This window comes from Eurosta solidaginis, chromosome 1 (genome assembly GCF_040869045.1).
Source record: "Eurosta solidaginis isolate ZX-2024a chromosome 1, ASM4086904v1, whole genome shotgun sequence".
In the NCBI taxonomy this organism is placed as follows: domain Eukaryota; kingdom Metazoa; phylum Arthropoda; class Insecta; order Diptera; family Tephritidae; genus Eurosta; species Eurosta solidaginis.
Genome location: NC_090319.1, coordinates 263,347,437 through 263,370,196, shown reverse-complemented (window position 1 = coordinate 263,370,196; position 22,760 = coordinate 263,347,437).

Here is a 22,760-nt window from a genome sequence, read left to right as displayed (position 1 = left end):
AATAGCAAGGACAACCTAAATGCCACATCCTCAATGGCTTTTGATTTACGGCCTACAAAGTTTTAAATTTTCGTCCTCTAAATGAAGACGGTGCCATGTCCATTTTCCAAAATTTTACCAAGTTCCTTTTTCGTCATCAAGTCAACCCACATATCAAGTTTCGTCACTTTATCGGTTTGTTGGTAATGAATTTTCCCATGTTTCCAAATTTTGAAATTTATATATCGATATTTTTAAAAGTGGGCATGGTTATCAACCATTCTCAGATATCATATATGTCAATTTTTACTCAAGTTATCGGACGGAGGGAAATGGCTTGGTCAAAACTGTTTTCGATTCTGATAATTTCGATAAGGAAGTATATATCTACATATCTTAATGCCATTACCTCCCAATGTTATACTATCAAAGTTGTAATACCCTCTGAAAAAAGAACACGTTGGGTAAAGAAACTAGAAAACAACTTAGATCGATGTATGGAGAATTCATGTCTGCCTATTAATGGAAAATGCCCCATATGCCCTGTAAAGGACCTAACCAGATTATTTCATGTTGTGCCCGAGTAGAAAGTTCTGACTAAGCGCCGCACAGGCACTGCCTGGGTTTTCGTGAGTATTTGATATGCTGTCTACATAGAAAATTTTATGTAGCTGCTGAAAGGGGCCCGCCTAGTTTCTCCCACATTATTCAAAATTCTAATAGCAGCGTACTTGGATTGAAACTTAAATCAGTCTCCTTAGTAATGACTGTTCTTTTCAAACCACGACTGAATCCCATAGCTTCAAAGCGATGATTTGCTTTCGCTTGTTTGACGAAGTGTTAACTATGTTAAAATCATGAATGATCGAGACCAACGTTAACGTTTCCAAACTATAACACGCCATCCGGTTTCCGTTCTATTTTTTACTCTTTCCTTTGCTATCCTCTCACCACTCCCACACATTACGCCTGCACTTAAAAAAAACAAAGAAAAAATACTTCCAATTTACATTGCGGCTCTTTTTTTAAATTGACGTGGAAATTGTCGGGACGGGACCTACATATTTTATGCCGGCGCCGAAAACGTTTTTCTAAACTAGTGATTTTGCTTTGCTTTTGTATTTTACGTATAACATTACGTTTAGACTTACACTTACGTTATGCTTATATGTGATCTGGAATCATGAAACGACCCTATTGTGTGCAAACAAGTTTTCGAGAAAAACGCGTTTAAAGTTTTTGCTTAGCTTGACTCTGTGTAGCGGCTGGCCGTTGTGAACAATTTTGTAATTAAAATTTAATAAACTTCCCGATAAACTACAAGCATGAAACGTGGAGTATATTTCAGAACCCTATGACAATGCAATAATAAGAAAAAAATCTCCGATAGGTGGCGCAGGGATCGAAATATTTCAAAAAATCGCATTTGTTTTCCGATTTGGCTTTAAAAGAGATTTGTGCAAAAACTAAGAACGGTGGAAAAGTGCGGTTTGGTCCATTGGAAAGAGCGTTAAATTTCGTATAAGAATCACTCAAAAAGTAAAGAGCGGTATTTTCGCAAAATAGAGTCGTTTCATGATTCCAGGTCACATATTATGAATTTCACCATACTGTGGACAAAGATGTTTTTTTACATCAAAAAACCAGACATTGCCCTGATAGAAAAAACTCAGCGGGGTCATCCGTAAAAGCATTGACAAACTATGATTGGCCCTGCTTTAATTTCGACCTGTTCATTTCTTCTCAGCTTCCTCGTAATTTTGTGTATTCGTTTCAAAAAATATTTCCCACTGCGTCATTCATAGATTTTGCAGAGCGCCAGTTGACCTTTATCAAACGTTAGAACTCGAAAGTTTTCCTATGATAGTCTAAACCAGGCATGCTTAACGAACGAAACGATATCATTTCGTTACGATAATCAACGTTAATAAACGAAACGAAGTGACTTCGTGTCGTTTATTAACGTTGATTATCGTATCGAAATGATATCGTTTCGTTCGTTAAGCATGCCTGGTCTAAACACTAGCTGAACATAGGTTATAAAAATTTGCCCCAGCCCTTCGTCATCATAACTTTGAAAAACTATGCGTCGCTATTCCTTGTGGTTAAAGGGCAAATTATGTATATCGCAACGAGCCATTTTTTCTCGTGTAAACCAAATTAAGGTCATATAAGAGCATTCATTCAATTCAGTGAGTGAGAGTAAACCTGAATGCCTTTACAAATTTTAGGCAATTTATAGTGCTGACTGTGTCACGACGTCATACATAATCTGGCTATTAAGCTGCTTCTATTTATTTTGTATTCTTTTTTAACTCATTCGGTTGCGACGTGGAACTGTAGTGTTTCTTCCTTCGGTTAATACGTGGTATCCTTTCTAATCCGGATAGCAAGTATCCGATTTCTTTCCCAACGCCTTTCGGTTGCCTATGATAGAGAAGCAATGTAGTAACATATTAAGTTGCTGTTTTCATTTTAGTTTATGCTCCACAAATCCTAATTATCCACTCTAAATTCTCCTGAATGTAATGCAGCCAATGGAAATGGTTTGTAGTTGGTAGATCATATTGCGTCACTAATAACTTGTTGGCTACGTAGTGGTCGTCGCAAAAAAATTACATTATCAGAATGCTGACGTCTCAGCAAGGCAAGTTCATTTTACTTTTCATTTGATGGGAAACAAAAGCACATTAAATATTATTTTCCAATTCTGTACATAAATAAGGACATACTTATAGTTGTTATACTACAAAAGTTTACCTAAGTCTGCAATTGGGTACTGATTAAAGCAATAGGCAGAAAGCAGTTCGCTCCTAATTGGGAATAGATGTCGTAAATTAATAATAGCCGTATTTTGTATACAAGCGTATACGTTTACGTTTACGCGTAAAAAAACGCTTATCCTCGTTTAGATAATGCTTAGGAGACCCATTTAGCGGCAGTGGTTAAATAACTAGCTACAGAACAGGGTGTATCGGAGACACAAACCTCTGGTGGCCATAATGTATAACATATAGGTGAATCAGTTGCGATGAATAGTGGACACGCACCATTTTAAGAGGTGATACATAGAATTAACGTAGAGGTGAAGCATAGACACATATTTCAGTTACATCTGAGTATAATGCGCATTGAAATTTAGTAGTACAAATTTTATTCGCCGCAATTTCAGAGGCGTATTTAAAGTTTGACGCTTAGCAGTCCATATAAAGTTTAAGCGTCAACGTCTATAGATGTAAAAAAAATACAGCTAATGTCACGATTGGAGCTGAAACTAGTTACAAGATAGTAACTAAATGGTTGTGTTTACTCTTAGGTAAGCACATATTAATTCACCGATCACACACATACATCCATACATACACAAGTACACAATTGCATTCATTCGTTACAGTTTTGTCGTTTCCGTTTCTTCATTACATTTCATTTCCGCAGGCTCACAGCTTTTTGCTTCTTGAACCTTTCACCCTCCTTGCACTCACTTCCTTTCTTTCTCCTTCTTCATTTTATTTTATTTTTATTTTTTTGTGTACTGCCAATCTTTTGCTATTTTCGACTGGATGCCTGCTGTCAGTTTATCGCATATCAGCACAATGTCTATCTGTCTAAAGGTTTCTTCTTCTCTTCTATATGCTAATGTATGTATGTATGTGTATTTATCTGTACGATATGGATGTCCTTATGTGAGTTTGTATTTGTGTTGGCATGTGTAAATGTTTTCAAGTCATTAATCAGACGATTTCACGAATACATCAACCACCAACAACCAACCATTCATAGACAACAACAAACAAAAACCGACAACGACAACAACAAAACCAAACGCAATTCTTCTACGATTTGTAACGGATTGCAATAACGACGCTGGTTCAAAAATGACAATTACAAAAACATGAAACCCAAAATGATAACATGAAAAAAATGAAAAATTACAAAATGAAACAAAATCTTATTTTCCGTTTTCTCCGATTTGCTTCTTCTCATTTGTACGTTCGCTCGACTGCTGCTTGCCGGATGTCGGTGTTGAAAATTGCTAGGCATCGCTTTAATGATGCTTGAATCGGTAGTTTTCTATGCTCTATGACTCTAGACAAAATGTGTGAGACAAGCGAAAGTCATCGTATTTTGAAAATGAGATATGAAACTATTGGCTGAGGGCCTGAGACATATAAACTTTCTTCAGTACATTCTGGAGAATAGCAATAAAATAGCCCGACTATGTGGGGAACGATTTAAGAACCACACTGCACCTTCTAGGTGATCCAAAACCCCTCCCTCGGAAGGTTGCGCTACACAGCTACATATAAGATTAAGTGTTACTCGAGGCTTTTTCCCGGCCAAAGGCTGATGTCAATGTAACCGATAAATTTACGTCAAAATATCAAACCGTGCGTATTGATCCTCTGAGCAAAGTCTGGAGCGAAATTGCTTTCCATGTCTTACTCCAGGAAGGCGTTGAACCTAAGAGAAGCCATACATACTGGTACTTCTGCGTCTGGCGGGAAGTATACAAAAATAAGTAAAGAACGCTAAGTTCGGGTGTAACCGAACATTACATACCCAGATGCCAACTTTCCTAGATATGCGGGGCATAGTAATAAAATCCCCAGGAAAGGTGTTTTTTCGACCATTTCTGCCGAACAACGCCAGGGTTGCGACAGTGCGCGTGACCAAGCTCGTCTCTGACCCCTGGAGAGTTATAACGTTTTCACTCGAATACTTCATAAGCGCGAAATTAATTTGCAACATATTAACGAAGACCATAGCAGGGTACACTGCTTTATGAAAGCGCATATCAAACATATGACACATGCACAAGAGACAAAGATAGTTATAGGATCTCCCAACTTGCGATTTTTACAAAGACCATAGACAAAATCCTGAGAGAGGCTTCAGTAAAGCAAATAGCAACCGCTTCCCCTGACAGGGTGAAAGTGAGTTTTGCAGGATCATGGGTTCGCCTCGGACCGCGCGTTTGGTTCGCCATAGCCGCTGGTACAGTTCTTTAAATCCAGCCAAATTTTACATACCAAGATGCAGCATTAGCAAGATAACCTTATCCTGATAGTGAACTAAACCTGCAGGTACGATTGCAAGATTTCTAAGTCCGGAGACCGGACAGCTATTAAACATGTTTATGCGAGCAAAGAGCTGCAGCCCCGTGCTGACGCTAGGGAACTCTGGTCAACCATGAAGGTGATATAACACTTAAATATAAAAACAATACACCCTCATCAGAAGAGGAAAATCTAGCATACGTATACAACCCGCAAATATCCTACATTATCATTCCTGTAAATGAAAGCAAGGTTGCTACCATTATTAAAGCCTGGAAATTTGTTTTGTTTGGAAATTTTAGGGCACTCCTGATCGTGTCATCTCCCATATAAACCAAATTTTCCATACCAAAAATGTATTTTCGGACCCACTCGTGTCTACTTCCAAACTTTTTATTCGATTTGCTAGGAAGAGCACACTTTATTCCCTGGTTTTATAGGACAATGTTTTTTAGCTAACCAAGGCTATTACTTTGCGGTTGATGGAGAAGGGGATAGAAATAATATAGTGAGGTAGCGAAGGACTGGGACGCGGACAAGGAGAGGAGCAGGAGGGAAGAAGTAAGTGTGAAAAAAGTAGGTGAGGAAGCAGGAGATGGCGAGGGAGAGGAAAATAGAGAGCTAAAGAATAAGAGGGGTAAAAGGAGATATTTAGCAGAAAAGAAGTAGCAAAACGGGGAGGAGAAGAGATGAGTAGGAAGTGAGAAATATAAGTATTTACCTACCCCAGCCAGGTATGTTTGTCGTAAGTGGCCACTAAAATACCAAAATGCGGGGTGAGGGCGAGGTGGCCTGAAGGTTCAATGCGGTTATGTTAAATATCTCCCTAGATGATCGGGCTTGCACCTTAATTGTGCTTGTTACCGGAACGTACCGGATCTATATCCGGCAAAGCGGCAAAGGACCATCAGCATCGATTACATTCCCCAAAACCTTCGGGGAGTGCCTTTATTGCTACGACGACAACAACAACCTAAGTATTTTCCTTAAGTAGCAACTAAACAAAATAGCTTTTTTCAAAAATACAAACAAACCCCAAATTAAAATAACACCCACAATTCATATTCGAGCATTAAAAAAATATTCATATTGCTACGAATATTAGCAAAACTAAGGAGTGCTGCCAGCTCTAAGCCGATGCTAAGCAGTGGCGTGAATGCACATCAATAATTCAATCATCATGTATCTACATAACCGAAACAATAACTGCGTCTACATATATGTACCATGTACGTGTACGAGCAGCAAATACATGCATATATCTGAGATACTCCTATAAGTATGCAATGAGAAAAACTATAAAATTGTGCAATTTTAGTTACAGCTGAGAAGTTTGAGAGCTACTGGACTAGTAGATTCTGGAAGCGTCTAGAAGATGCGAACGAGGAAACCAAAGAGTATAAAAGGCGACAGATGTAGAGGCGCTGTAATTCAGTTTGATTTGAGTTGTCAAGCAGTTACGACTAAGACGATACCTAGCGAGCAATAGCAGTATTATTTTGAAAGTCAGTTTCATTTAAGCTATCAGTTTGGTTATTAAGCTATTCGTTGCACAGTTTGAGTGTTATTGTGAAGTATTTTAATAAAAGCTATTTTTCCTTTATTCAATATTGGAGTTATTTATTCAACAGTTTAGCGATACGAACCTAGCAAAAGGGCAAATAAGAGGATTTGCAGCAAATTCGTTACAATATTACCAAATTTTACACTCAAACACAAACAAAAATAGCAAAAATCACATTTCCGCCTGAAGCGACCTTCCACAATCGGTTGCTCTAACTCGCATGTCATCTCAAATTTTGCACCACCACATGAATACGTCTGCTCATATCTGGTAAAAGTAAATCGCAACTGATGCTTTCTAATTCCGTTTGCACTGCGGAGCTCAGCGTTCTGTCAATTTGGTACAATCCAGATTTAGCGAATTTTGTGATTTTGTTTGTTTTTACAGTCACATCATTTTTATTTGTTATTGTGTGTTATCATTCGTAAGCTCGTCTGTTTTAAATTATGCCTCATTCAACGCTTTCATCAACTATACGCAGTAGCGAAACCCTTCTTCCAACAATGCGTCATGCTTATGCTTATACTCAAATGGACTTTTCAGCTAATTGATTTTTCGCCCTCATAACCTCCTGAAGTTGTCCAAAAGAAATTATTTAGCAATAACGGTAAAAAATGATTCGTCTGTCATTACGGTTACTCCAATGAGGGATTACTATCTGCGCCTCATTTATTCGCCACAGTGCTCGAGAAGAGCGACGAGAGCTTAAAAGTCTGTATGTAGCATTGGTTGCATACAAAAATTTTTGCCGATGCACCCTTTTGAGATATGGATACACAGTTGCCTCAATTCGACCACACCCACAAACATCCCCATTTGTTTGGTCTTATGTAGTAATACAATGTTTTGTTCTAAATTTCAATTCGTCGCTCACATTAAACGGACGCCAACGGAAATATTACGGGGACACATTAAAGCATATAAATGTATAAGGTGTAAAATTATATCCATTTACATACGCTGTTATATGAACGCACCTAGTAATATTCTTGATAAACGTAGTTTTCGATCAGCTGTATTAATGCCAAGAAAAAAGTTTGATTGTTATACAAATGAAAAAATGCCAAGATTAAGTGAAAAATCAAAACTAAAACATCTTTACTAAGAAATTCTTGTAAACGACTTGCTAATGTCGGAGATTTCTGATGAAACGGACGGCAATTATGTTTGCAAGGTTGCATTCCTTTTAGTTTACCGCGTTTACACCATGAAATGTGCGCGTAAATTTATACAAATTGTGTAAATGAGTTTCCATACAAAATTTGACAGTTCGTTTACGCACTAGATAAATTTATACGTTTACACACTTTATAAGGCAATTATAAGGTTAAATGAGTCCCCTATTATCATCACATAACCACCATACTCACAGCAAAATTGTTTCAATTGAAACAATTCTGGCCTTCGGAGGCCAGGCTGCTAAAGAAACAGGATTCGCCATGGAAAGGTTAGGTTGACAATTGTGTTGGAATAGTTATAAGTTGCACTGGCGACCCCTTGAATCACTTCAGTATTTAAGTCGCCTCTTACGACAGGGTATATTCTTAGCCTATAGCGAAGCCCCACACCGCCCTACTATCGGAAGAATAAGTGTCTTGTAAAGCACGACTCCTACCCCAACAAGAGAGCATCCGTTATGATATTCTAGGAAATGTCTCTTACGTAACTTTACTACTAAAGTTTTAAAATTTTTTGAAGAATGCAGATTTGTAGTCCAATCAATGTTAGTCTGCCACAGTGCTTAGTACAAGTCTCTCAAAATTCTTACTGATTTTTGACAATTTTTACCCTGAACCGGCTATTTTCCAAATAAAAAAAAAATTATGCACTCTGGAAGAAAATCTGAACCGCCCTTCGACAAAAAAATTGTCAAAAGTCAATGCAAATTTTGACTAATATAAAGAACTGTATGCTCAAAAAATCCAGAAAATTCTCAATAAATAGTTTGAATAGTTTTTCGTAAATTTTTCTCAAATTTTCGGGAACATTTTTGAAAGTGGTTTGCATAGTTTCAGTTACAAAATATATGGAAGTTTTTGCTCAAACTATCGGAAATGTTGACTATAATGGCAATATGGAACAAAGCTTAGATATTTAATTTTATAATTTCAAATTTTACCAACGAACTGGCAACTGGTCACACATGGCGCGTTGTAAAGTTCGCAATCGACGGAAATGTGATGAGTGAAAATTGGTTGATCTGAGAGCTTTGAACACTGAGGTTTTGGTAAATTTTTATAAAACTCCAAAAACGTATCTCTAAATTTTTGTTTGTCTTGGTCTCAGCAATACGTGCACGTTAGCTCATGGGCTAAGCTTATCATATATATTATTTCTAATTGCTGTTTTTATTTACGGGTCCCGTTTTCGCTCTTATTTGGAATCCAAATCTATAAATAAAGTGTTGGTTGTAAAGATGGAGATTCGGGCTATTAGCGAGCTTTGGGCAAATTTGGCCGTAGAGCTTTGTTTAGCTAATTTTATTAAAATAATTGGCTAAAAATCAACGATTGTGAGCACACAAAGAAATCTATTTGTACTATGGCACTATTGTGAATATTTGAGATGACAGCGCAAGCTGTACGTTTTAATTGATTGATAGAACAGCTGTTTTTTGTTAATATTTGATAAGAGACTTTCATATTGGTTGCGCAAGATACGCACGGTTCCGGCTCGTACCATATATTAGAACTTCAAATCACCCTGTTTAGCCCGCTTTCAACCACCATATATCATCGCCATGCCTTTATTACAGTTTCATTACATTTAATGTTGTCCTTATTCCTTTCGCAGTCATCTTTTAGGGGTAACAGCAGCTGTGTGGCATTTGCTTGCTAAATGTGTGGAACTCTTTAGATAAGAAGTTGCATTCATGTTAGAACAGCAGTGAGGACTATAAATGAATCACAATGTTATTTGCTGGTTTAATTCATATGCCTTAAGTAGTATATACACGACACAAATTAACTGATTGAAAAAGACTTGATTTTGCACAGTTCTGGCATACCTAGAAGCGTCCTTTGCGTAGTTTTCTTTTAATCTTAACTGCGCTATAATAAACACGTAAACTTAAGATCTGTATGGAACAGGGCTACTATGTATACTAGGTGGAAGAATAGAACATTGAGCTGAGCGAACTAGATCCAAGAGCGATTTCTACGATGGATTGGATGACTTAAATAAGCGACCTAGTCATTTTATTGAAGTAAACAAACCAAGTCAACTAACAAAATTACACAATTACTTTTGTTGGGCCTAGGCCGAAAGTTTATTATTGTTGTTTATGAAGCTTTGGATGTGTGATTTTATGGCCAATAATAAAACAGAATTTACTGTTTTACTCATATGCACTTCAATGCACTTTTGCCACTTGCTCTTTGAAATATTTTAATTCTCCCTGAAGAAGATGCCAAAATGGATCGAAACGCGTAAAAGTAAAAAGACTAAGTTTTGCCTGATTTAATAGAAGGTGAACAAGTTTGTAAAACTTTGAAAGAATATATTTTTCAATACATTTGTAAACTCATTTTTTAAAAGTTCGAAGGTTGAAGTTTAATTATTGATTTATGGGCAGATTATACTTATTACTAGTTAGTTATGTAATACCAATGGGTGGTATGGGACTTAAAGCTGGAGACATTGGTGCTTTATCGGTAACCGTATTGGTAACCTTTTAACAGCTGATTCGACCAACCTTATGGGTTTTGGTTTACCGTCGTAACGATAAACAGCTGATTACGTTAGGGATACGGATACAGCGATACGACATACGGCACCAATGACTCCAGCTTAACTCTTCTAAAAATTTCAAAATTTGCGTTAGCTAATCAACTTATAAATATGTATTGCCGATTTTTTTTTATATACCGTGAACGCAGCAATGCCTGTTTGCGCCATTTAACATTTCCGCAAGCATTTTCGTAGTGTGTTTGGCGCACTACCCCAAAGTTATTGTATGTATTACAATATCTAAATTATTGTCGCTTTGTTGTTTTATATGTTTGTATTGCACGAGTTATTTCGCTTTCGATTATTTTCATGACAAATTATATCAAATTATTCAAACAAAAAAATTAACGCAAAACCAAAGAAAAGTAGTGGCACATATATATACATTAGGGTGCCTCGCCAAATTGTTACACTTTTTTATATCTGAAATGCAAAATTTGGTATGGGTTATGACCGCTATCCAAATAAATAACGGAAGTTAAATATCTTTCCAATTTCCCAAAAATTGAATTGGAATCCAATCGATTGAAGCAGATTCTCTCTTATAACAAGGGAAATGTAACGAATTAATTTAAATAAATTTTTAGTACATGGGGCGGGGAGCACGAAAATAGCAGTGGTAATTTTTAACTAATTTCATCAAGTATGTTTTTTTGTAAATTCGAGTTAACGCTTTTATGAATTTTATTACTGAAACTGTGCAAAACAATCTCGAACACTTTTTTGGCCTTTTTTAGAGTTTTCTGAATTTGTTTGACCACGCAGTTTTGTAACCCAATCAAGTCTAATAAGTAAGTACAAGTTACAGGTCACGCTAAACTCGCCTAGAAAGTGAAATTTTAATTTTGACCCCTTTGGGACACCCTTTAACCGTCTCCAATCGGGACCAAACTTTATTTATGATGTTTTTGACCCAGGTATTATCTCCAGAGCGGGTGACACTGGAAAAAATTGTTTATTTGATTTATATGTTAGCTAAACTAACGATTTTAGGCAAATAACAAATTTTATGTATTTACGATTTTTAATCTCGCTGTTCCATTGCACTTCAATATGTTACTCATACGATACGTCTTAAAATTTATTTTAACGATGCCTGTGTGGAATATCCGTGGGGTGACATAAGGTCAACCGTCATAAGGTAAATTGAAGTACTTGCCACTGAAGTGGTACTAAGGTCAATTGACTTTGAAAGTGACATAAGATAGATGGCCATAATGTCAATTGAAGTTATGACCATATTAAGTGGTCACTACATGAAATTTCAAATTTTAACTATAGTGCCATTATGACCATAGCCGCATCGGGTTAAAAACTCCTGAATAGTATCTGAAGGTATCAGCATTGGAACACACAAGACTGCCCACATCCGTAACATTCCCCAAACCTTAGGTGAGTGTTTTTGCGGCTACAACAACAATAACCTTACTATCATTCTGCTTTTATGAATTGGCCATAAAATCACACTTGCTCGAGTGGCAACAAAATCAATTATATTTTTGTTTCGCACCTCCTCGTATTAAAATGTTGGCAATGTGGAATGTGGCATAAAAATGTGTGCGATGTCAACCCACACAACGCTAACCTCTTTTATCTCACACTTTTTAGATACAATACCATGACATCGGTGTCACCTATTAAAAAAAATGTGCTATATAAATTTCACTTCTCAAATAAAAATAAATAAATGTAAGGCGCGATAAGCTCCGAAGAGATTTTAAGCCGAGCTTCTTTCCAGTTTGCGTTGTGCTCCTTTTAATTTTTTCTACAACTTGGCGGGACGACACCTACATGTTTTATGCCGACTTCGAACGGCATCTGCAAGGCAGATTAGTTTTCACTGAGAGCTTTTCATGGCACAAATACACTCCAAGTGCTTGCCAAACACTGCCGAGGGGCGACCCAGCATAAAAAAGTGTCTTCTAATTGCAAAAACTTGTTTCAGTTGTTGTTGTTGTTGTAGCGATAAGGACACTCCCCAAGGCGTTGGGAAGTATTATTATGCGGATCCGGTACGTTCCGGTGACAAACTCCATTAAGGTACTAGCCCGACCATCTCCGGAACGATTTGGTATGACCACACGTACCTTCTAGATCATCCCGCCCTTCCACCCCCTACATCCATAAGGAAGTTGGGGTCGCCAGTGCCTCGGCTGTTAAAGAAACAGGATTCGCCACGGGTAGGTGAGGTCGACAATTAAGTTTGAGAAGCTATATATTGCGCTGGCAACCCCTTGAGAGGGTTGTGCTACACAACGCCTTTAAATCAATTTGGTATTTTAGTCGCCTCTTACGACAGGCATACCTACCGCGGGTATATTCTAAGCCCCTTAGCCCGCTCGGGGGGAAAACTTGTTTCTAAAATTTTGATGTTGCTTTTCCCGGGGCGAGAACGCAGGATCTTCTGTGTGGTAGGCGGATCACGCTACCATTACACCATAGCGGCCGCCGAGGTCGAGTGTAATTCAAACGCTTAAGTTATAATTTATGCCAAAACAATCTATTTATGACCTATGCGGAATAGCTGAGCCAACTCGACCGTTATTCGAAGTGTGGCAGATTCATATCGCGACTATGTTTGTATATGGATCCGAGATGTGCTATCCATTACACGCGTATGAGGGCTTTACTGAACTTTCTCATAAATAACATCACACAGACATTATAAAAGCTCGTTATCGCTGTAGAAATCTTGATTGCTTGAAGAAAATTTAAGTCGACGTTTAGCGTCCGAACTAGAAGCTTGGTTTCTGTTGATAAATGTGCCCGTTTTAATAAAAGTGGTCTTAGTCATCATGGCCTTAAATTCTAAAGGAATGCATATGTAACTAGTTCCGGCAATTTAAATTAGGAAAAAGAATTGTATCTTTTTGGTATCGATCACCAACCAACAGAAGGCGAAGAGAGATACAAATTACCACTGAACTGAAACTGAAACGACATAAAATGACTTAAACCAACTTCATTATAACAGGCATATATTTGATTAAACCAAATTTGGTTTGAAATTAAACCGGTTTCTGCCATTGATGTGACGGTGGGATTCTCGCCTGCTACACCAAAGATACTGGCCTTGTGATCCGGAAAAGTAACAAAAAGGGTATAGAGTATAGGGAAATATCGAAATTGGGAGACAAAGGAATAGAGAAGAAGCCATAAGGGTAAGGCAAGAAGAGAGAAAAAAAGGGAGTGGGGGAAATCGCAACAGTAAATGTGAGAAATGAAAATTAACCACGACCTATAGCTGAAAAAATAGATTCTTCGATGACCGATGTTTATGAAATTTCTTTTTCTAAGACCCGTGTAATATTTGAGAAACGTAATTTTCCCGAAAGTGGAACAGATGCAGACCCGTTCTAGAAAAACCCATTTTCGATGCCATTAGACTGAATCGATAGAGAGAAAGAAGAAGAATGAATTATGAAACTAGTTTAAGGCAGCAGTGCGCCGGGTAAAAGCTAGTTCTAAAAGGATCTACACTTTTTATCCTGCCTGCGCTGAGCAGCTTTGTAGGTTTAACATTGCCTTTTTGGGAGAAATCTGGAATTATAATTGGAATAAAAAAATATTTGTGTTATAGAAATCGCTCACATATGTTCATTCGCTCAAATATTAAGGGGCTTGTAGTTGTTGTATATTTTTGGAACGCTTTTAGGAGCTTTACACATTACAAACCGCATTCCACTTCAGCAACATTTCATTTGTGTGTGTGCCATATGTAACTTTCGCAGCAATCAACAGCAGAAACTTCTCTCAGCTTTCACCTTAATTAAACATTAAAATTTTCCTAAGTTAATCGCAGTCATTTCCTCAGCGATATGCCCCATAACACAATGAAGTTTCCTATAAACTCCTTGCTGTAATGCAAACTTCCATTCTCAGTAGCATTTTGCATTACTCTGTTGCACCTTTGTTTGTTGTTTTTTTTTTTGCTTTTGCATTTCTTAATTATGCACACAAAACTTTTCAGCAACTTTTATATTAACTTTGATAAAACTCATATGCGTTAGTAAGAGGCTTATATGAGAGCTCATTTGCGGGTATTACCTAAGGAACACCCTTTACAATTTTGTTATTCATACATCAACTTTGTTACTCACAACTTCACGGTTTTTATTAGCAAAAGTTTGGGAGATTTTCTGTTGTTTTTGTTATTTCCTATTTTGTGCATTCAGCTTTTTCGGTTTTGAAATATTCATGTGAATATTTAGCCTAGGCTTACATGCATGTGCACATAGTTTCGAGCTTCTTGCAACTTTCCATCCATAATAATGCGCCAAAATATTTTGTTGCAATTTCCACGTCAAACTTGGCCAACATCTCACACATATCAAATTCAAATTGAAAAACTTTCTTTTCTTTCTTACATGGCTGTACAGAAAAAAATGTTATAAAAGTGTATACATGAGTGACGTGACGGAGCTTCGATTGCGCATCCGAAACGCAGGAACTTTCGAGTGGTTCAAACGCCTGTTTTTGTTCGCGGCTTCTACTGCCTGAATTTTGAATTATAATAGAAGTGGATCTAGGGGAAAAGCCTGGGTCTATCGACATTATAACACTAAGTTTTTGACTAAATGAAATTCCGTTATAAAATGCATTGTGAAGGAAAATACCTAGGGGTAACACTGCGCAGAGATCTCACTTGAAATGCTCATATATATGCTACCTTAAACAAAGGAGCAAAGCTTTTTTCGTCTGCACTCGACTCTGTAGCAAAACATGGAGGCTATCCCCCAAACTGCTATACTGGACATTCGATATTGTTGTCAAGTCATTAGTCGCCTATGCTTCCTCAGTTTGGTGGCCGACGACCATGCAAAAAACAGCAAAAAAAAAAACTAAGCAAACTGCATCGAATAATTTGTATTGGCATAAAGGGTGCGATGAGAACGTCCCATGCTGATGCACTTAGTGCCTTAGTTGGTGTACCTCCCTTGTCTATTCTAACAGAGAAAGAGGAAAGACTTGCTGTACTAAAACTTCAAAACATGATAGGGCATATGAAAGTAATAAGAAAATTCATAGAAAATCCCATATTTCAAGTGCGTAATGCAATAGCCCCTTCGCACATAATTTCACGCAATTTTTAGGTGTCCATTGTGTGCCCAACTCTTTTGGAATCAGGGAGTCCATATACTGAACCTAACGCAGAGGTTTGCTCCACAGATGGCTCAAAATTCGATGACAGAAGCTGGTATCTTTGGGCCGAACATCAAGATATCGATACCATTGGTAGCATCTCAACTATTTTTCAGGCAAAAATCCATGCAATAGAAGTTTACGGTAGAGAATGTCTTGAAGGTAATAAACAGGCTGAAGACCTAGCCAAGTAGGGTGCTGTAGCAGCATGCAGCTCTTATGTGGGCACTGGATGGAATATTTAAGGCAAAGACAGACCAAAATATGTATACTCACAGCAATTAGAGTATCAGCCAAACTCATTAATCTAAGCAGAGAGTACCCAGGGATTCTCTTGGGTTATATACGGGACCCCGAAGTCTACGTATAACCTTATTAGGTTAATCTATTTGACACACAAATCGCTTTTGGTACCTAATGGACAAAACGCGGTTCAAATTGCGAACGTGTCGCTGAAGCAAGAGAGGGACCCTCCTATCTAGATGGTGGGTTTCTTAAAATGCTGAAGAGATAACATTAAGAGCCTCCACACAGTAAAAGGCGGAAAGGTCAAGCACAATAGATCTAACTTCAAGTTGCATTGCATCTAGGTCTAATAATAATAATATTAATAAATAGAGAATCATTGCGGAGCAACGATATAGTTTGGAATAAGACCGATATCGACCCTATAAAACTTCTTCAGAGATCTAAAAGAGCGGCATAGCAATGGCAAAGGCTGGACAATCAAGGGGTAGTAGCTCGATGAATTTAGTTTAGCGTGAAAGGTTTTGGAGCATATTGACACTTTGGTTGGTTGAGTGATGCGTCGAGTTCCTTTTGACTCCAAGGACGTTTTGATAAAATATTATACGAAAACTGGCAAAGTTCAAAAGCGCAGGTGAATCGCCAGATCTAACATACTTGGTTTTGGGGGGCTCTCGAAGAAAGGAAGATACTTCATTCTGCTTCGACAATAAGTTGGACAATCCACTGTTTTATTCGCCCATAGATAATTTCAGGTGCGTCACTAGTTATTTTCTTCCAACCCCATTTGCGAAATATAATTATTAAGTGCCCGGGGATTACCGCAACTATTTTACACAGAACTTTTTTCGTTCACATGTTCTTTGAAATCCTATAGGACTAAAAATGCTTCCACTTATTGTTAACCTCGCTAAGAAAATTCTCAAAACCTCACTAGGGCCCCTGTGCTGCAAGAGAGGATCATTGCTAGCTCAGCGGCCATCTCGCATCCCTGTTTGTTAATACGCTCTTGCTAAAAAATCAGGGAAAAGCTATGTTCTCATATCAGGCCCATGCGCCATTCACTCGATCAACAAGCTTTACTTGAAACTATCGACGCTGACCCGAAAGCCCGAAGAGCCGCCTGACTTACACAGACGATGGCTGGCTCGTTATCGGTACTAGCTATGCTTTACGAGTCGCCTGAAAAGCGAAAACCTGAAAATCAGAACTCCCTACATGTTTCTACAGTCAAGCTCAGGGCTTGAATACTGTTTTTTTGTCCAAATAGATGCTAAAATTGCATACCTTATAAGCACGGAATAGCAAACAACAACAGCGAGAATAGTGCTGTCCTTAATACAGACTCTGTACCAACTCCTAACCCAACTAGTTCTCTTTCCATAGCTCCAGGCATAATTAGACACCCCTTCGGTGTTTAAAAAGTCACGCAAAGCAAATTCTTTGTATTCTAAGCAGCCTTGTTTGTATTGTGCAATCGACTAAAGAACCGTGCCTGGTGATCTTCGAGATATCAGGCCTAAATTTTTCGACAAATATAAGAACCCAGATATTAAACTGCGTTCAAAACCACGGATTGCCCTGCGCTAGTGAACTTCGAAGCTACTAGGAACGATTTAGAAAAAAATTGTTCGATACAAAATGACCCATCCTAATTCAAGTGTACATTTCTCACGACGTATTTTATTGGTGTAAATTTGTAGGTTTTTATTCATTTTGGCATTACCGCGTTACGCCTGTATATGCTCCACCACCTGACGTACAGAGCTTTGAATACAACGCTTTCGCAAGAAAGAGATAGGTAGATTATTGAGGCAGCTTCGTATGCCCGTGTCACAAGAATAGAGCAACGGCAATTTTATTTCGCATTAAGAGATTAAAATCGAAATTAAAATTTAAATTAAACGTTTGCGCACACAATCACAACAACACTCGAAAGTACACACTGGGTTGGCAGGATGGCAGTGGGTAAAATAAGAATAGAATAGAATAGCAGTGGTCATGGCGTAAATTGCAGAGCAGTTCTAGATATGGCGATATGGTTTTCTTTTTTTTTCTTTTTAATTCTATTTTAATGGTGAATGAATGGTGTAAGCCAAAGTAATGGTGAACTAAAGGTGCTGCGGAGAAAATGGTATTTATCGGATTTTTTTTTAGTTGAACAGCTAAAATGCACGCCTGAAACGAATGGCTTTAAAAATAAAATCTATAAATATATATTATACATTAGAGCGGTCAAAAAAGTAAATTGCTTTTCCATTTGGTAAAGTGGTGTGGTGGTAGCGTGCTCCGCCTAGCACAGCGTAGGTCCTGGGCTCAAATCCCGGGCAAAGCAATATCAAAATTTAGAAAAAGTTTTTTCAATTAGAACAAACAAAACACTCCGAGTATACTTCTATCTTGAAAAGCTTATCAGTGAAAATTCATCTGCCTTGCAGCTGCCGTTCGGAGTCGGCATAAAACATGTAGGTCCTATCCCGGCAACTTTGCTCGGCCCAAGTCTCCTATTTTATTATTTTATTCAAAGTGAAAATATTGTCCCGGTCATTCAAAAAGAACTCCTACAAAAAGTTTAGCCTTTTATTTTAATGTTAAGGCGTGCCTCATCGCTTCCTTAGTTTTTCCAGCTGAATTGTATGAGTTTAAAATTTATTTAATAATTTGGGAAAAATTTAAACAACGTGACATCAGGACGGACAAGGCGACAGCTGTTTCGATTATACCTTGTAAATCTCTTCAAAGCCTTTTCTCCCGGGAGTGGGAGTCGAACTCGCACTCCTACGATAGTTGAAATGGTTATAAACGCATTCAGCTACGTCATGCCTGTTGTATGAGTTTAAGTTTAAAATCTAAGCTCGAATAAATACAAAATGAGTCAACTTAGCAAAAAAAATTTCTTTGACCTTTTTTATAAACCATTCAAATTCTCATAATGATATTTGAGCCGTTTATTTTGAAAGTGGCATAAGTCATTTCATGTCGTTTAGGTTCAGTGATAATTTGTTTGTATCTCTCTTCGCCTCCAGTTTGTTAGAGTCCAATGTCCAAAAGATGCAATTCTTATTATTACTTTATAATTGTAGAACCATCTATATATGCATTCGTTCAAAAATAACAATGCATTTAAGACCATGAGTTGGAAATGACTTATGCCACTTTCAAAATAAACGGCTCATTTATATGTAGCTAGTGATTGCTGAGGCCAATCGCATACGAAAGGTCCTCTCCAAAAACCCTATACCTCCCAGCTGCATTCGCACAGCGAACGTAGAATGGGCCACTTCTAGTACGGAAATTCTGGAAACCCTGGTCAGCACTCACTTTCCAGGCTGCAGATCTCAACCATACCTCTTAAACACGCAATCTAACCCAGGGCCGTTTCGACCCCTGGACCACATTGTAAGCGAAAAAGGAGTTATCTGGGCAATCAAGTCCTTTAAACCCTTCAAATCTCCGGGAATAGATGGAATATTTCCCGCTGAATTGCAAGCTGCAAGCGATCTTATAAGTCCGCTGCAAGCTAAAATCTACAAGGCTTGCCTCAACCTGGTCTATATCCCCACGGAATGGACCAAGGCAAAGGTAGTCTTCATACCCAAAGGAGGCAGGATATCGGGCAACAGTCCAAAGGATTTCAGACCAATAAGTCTGACCTCATTCCTGTCAAAACTTCTAGAACGATTGCTGGACGCCTATATTAGACGATCGGCAAATAAGGCACCAACAACCAACACGCCGACTCTAAGGGCAAATCCGTAGAGACAGCTCTACATGCTATCACTACTAAGATAGAGAAGGGTCTTGCCTTTAAAGAATTTACGCTGGGTATCTTTCTCGACATAGAAGGATCCTCAGCAACGTTCTCCCAGCAGCGGTCACAAAATCTCTACGTTCACTAGGGATGGAAGAGCCTCTTGTGAAATTCGTCGAGCTCCTTCTAAACAAGAGAATCATTATCTCTGAACTGGGCAGCTCATTGTTAATAAGGTATACCAACAGAGGAACCCCCCAGGGGGGCGTTCTTTCTCCTCTACTATGTAACCTGAGAGTGAACGCTCTGTTATCTATACTACAGCCCACCGGATGCCAAACCATTGCATATGCCGACGACATAGCCTTGACAGTTACCGGCAAACACCTTGCGTAGCTTGGCGAACTCTTGCAAAATGCTCTTAATCTAACAAACACTTGGTCTAGGGAATGCGGACTCAGCATCAGCAGTGAAAAAACTGAGATGGTGCTTTTTACCCGCAAACGCATTATACCGGAATTTACCCTCCCGTCCCTAAATGGGAGGGAAATCAAACTCTCTATCGAGGTTAAATATCTCGGAGTTATTCTAGACAGGAAGCTTGACTGGAAGCGAAATGTGGAGGAACGATCCAGGAAAGCCACAATGGCTCTCTACGCTTGTAAGTCGGCAATCGGAAAAAGGTGGGGTCGCCAGCCACGCATAGCCCATTGGATCTACACAGCAGTGGTGAGACCCATACTCTTCTACGCCGTCATCGTATGGTGGACGGCACTCGATATCGAATCTAACAAGAGCAAAGTAACGACAGTGCAGAGGATGGCGGCAATGCTTACCAGCGATACCCTCCCCTCCACTCCCACCAAAGCTCTTGAAACCATATTATTCCTTCTCCCAACTGATCTATATGGTAGATATTGTGCCCCCTGCAACGAGGGAAGGCTCAACGCTATCGAACCATGGAGGGACTGCAGGTTTGGTCACACCCGGATCCTGAAGCAGGTCCCCGAAACCTTCTTGAAATTGGACCATACAACATCGTCCTCTTGCGGGGACAACAAATTTTCCACAAGAATCCCAGAGAGGAACGAGTGGGCAAACGGCGTGGAGCCGGGATCTCACGAAATCTCCGTTCTTACAGATGGCTCTAAACTAAACAACAGAGTCGGCAGCGGAATATTCTCGGAGAAGCTCATTCTAAGCGAGAGCTGTAGCTTACCCGACCACTGCAGTGTTTTTCAGGCTGAACTCATAGCTAACTGGGAAGCAGCCCTCTATCTTGCTAACCTGCAGGTGACCAATTCTATTTCAATTTTCTCTGACAGCCAAGCTGCCATAAAATCCCTGCAATGCAGTAACACCTCGTCACTAGTGGCATTCAAGTGCAGAGAAACCCTCAACAAACTAGCTGAAAATTGCAACCTAAGCATAATATGGGTTCCTGGCCACTGTGACATCTCAGAAAACTGCGCCACGGATGACCTAGCTAGGAAAGGCACCAACCTGCAAACAATAACCTCCGCGGGTTGGGCCAGCCCTTCTCTAAACACTTGCAAACACTGCCTGCGATCTCTTTTCACTGATCAGGCAAACGCCAGATGGACCAAGGAACCTACATGTAGTATATCCAAGCAAATCTGGCCTAAGCTGGTTAAAAATAGATCGCAATCGGTGATATTGTTAAACCGTATCTCTATAAGCCACTAAGGCCTTCTTACAGGTCACTGTCTCATGGGCACACACGGTGCCTATATGGGCCTGCAGACAAATGACTTCTGCCGCAGCTGTAGGGACGAGGAGGAGATAGAAAGCGTAGAGCACTATCTGTGCCACTGTCCTGCACTGTCAAAAACCAGGTACCAATGCCTCCACAGATACTCCTTTGGGTGCCTTTCGGAGCTTGAATCTATAAACCTAAACGACATCTTGCGTTTCATTAGGCAATCGCGCTGGTTTAGTCTCACTGGGGTCTAAACTTTCTTCTTCTTCGAAAGTAGGATAACAGGAAATAGGGGCCACCCGTGTGGTAGCACAATGGGCCACAAGGGCCTACGTGAGTCTCCGCTCGGACAGCGGAGGCAGCAACTTTAACCTAACCTAACCTAGTGATTGCTGTACTAAGCATAAGAGCTCTGGTACACTTTTCAAAAATACCTTAAAATTCCCACACGATTTGTATAGAAAAACAATAGTCGCGATGAGGCGGAAAATAAAAAGCTGAAACTTTTACTCAACCATGAGGAAAAAACCATTTTCTTGGTCCATTTCTTTACTTTCACCCTCCTTTACTCCTTAGTTTACTCTAACCCCTCAAACGGTAATACCAACGTTAAAAATATAACACATAATTTTGTACGCGATTGAAAACATTTACTCATGCTGGACAAGAGTTAAAGTTTTAATTTAGATATTTTGAGCCTTAATAGGTTTATCTGAGTTTTTACAAGCAGAGTTTTTAGAAAAAATGCCTTGAGCGCCTCAAATCGGGACTTAAACTTCTAAGTGATACCTTTAACCGTGGAATTATTGCTTGAAGGGGTGGTTGAACTGAGTGAACTTGGAGTGTTCAGCTTGAAGGTGCGAGACTATCAAACTCAATATTTTCTTGTTTTAAGGACCACCTTTATACATAACCCAGCAATTACTTTATCGCTTTCCTATAGCTTAGTCTATTAAAAAAATTATTTCAAATTAATCTACCACACTGAAAACCCTGGGTTCAAGTACCGGGCAAAGCAACATCAACAATTTATAAATATGTTTTTTCAATTATAAAAAAGTGGTTCTAAGCATGGTCGCTCCTGTTTTTCTTGTTGTTGTAGCGATAAGGATACTCCCCGAAGGCCTTGGCAATTGTTATCGATGTTGATGGTCCTTTGTCGGATATAGATCCTGTACGTTCTGGTAACAAGCACCATTAGCCCGACCATCTCGCGAATAATTTGGTATGACCACATGCAACTTTCTAGACCATAACGCCCTCCCACCCCCTAGATCCATCAGAAGTTCGGGGTCGCAAGAGCCTCGGCTGTTAATGAAACAGGATTCGCCACGGGTAGGTGAGGTTGGCAATTGCGTTGGAGAAGCTATATATTGCGCTGGCAACCCCTTGGGAGGGTTGCGCTACATAACGCCTTGAATCAATTTGGTAATTTAGTCGCCTCTTACGACAGGTATACCTACCGCGGGTATATTGTAAGTCCCCTAAGCCGCTGGACGGAGTTTTCCAAACTCCGAGTGTGTCTTCCATGAAAAGCTTTTCAGTGAAAATGTATCTGTCTTGCATATGCCG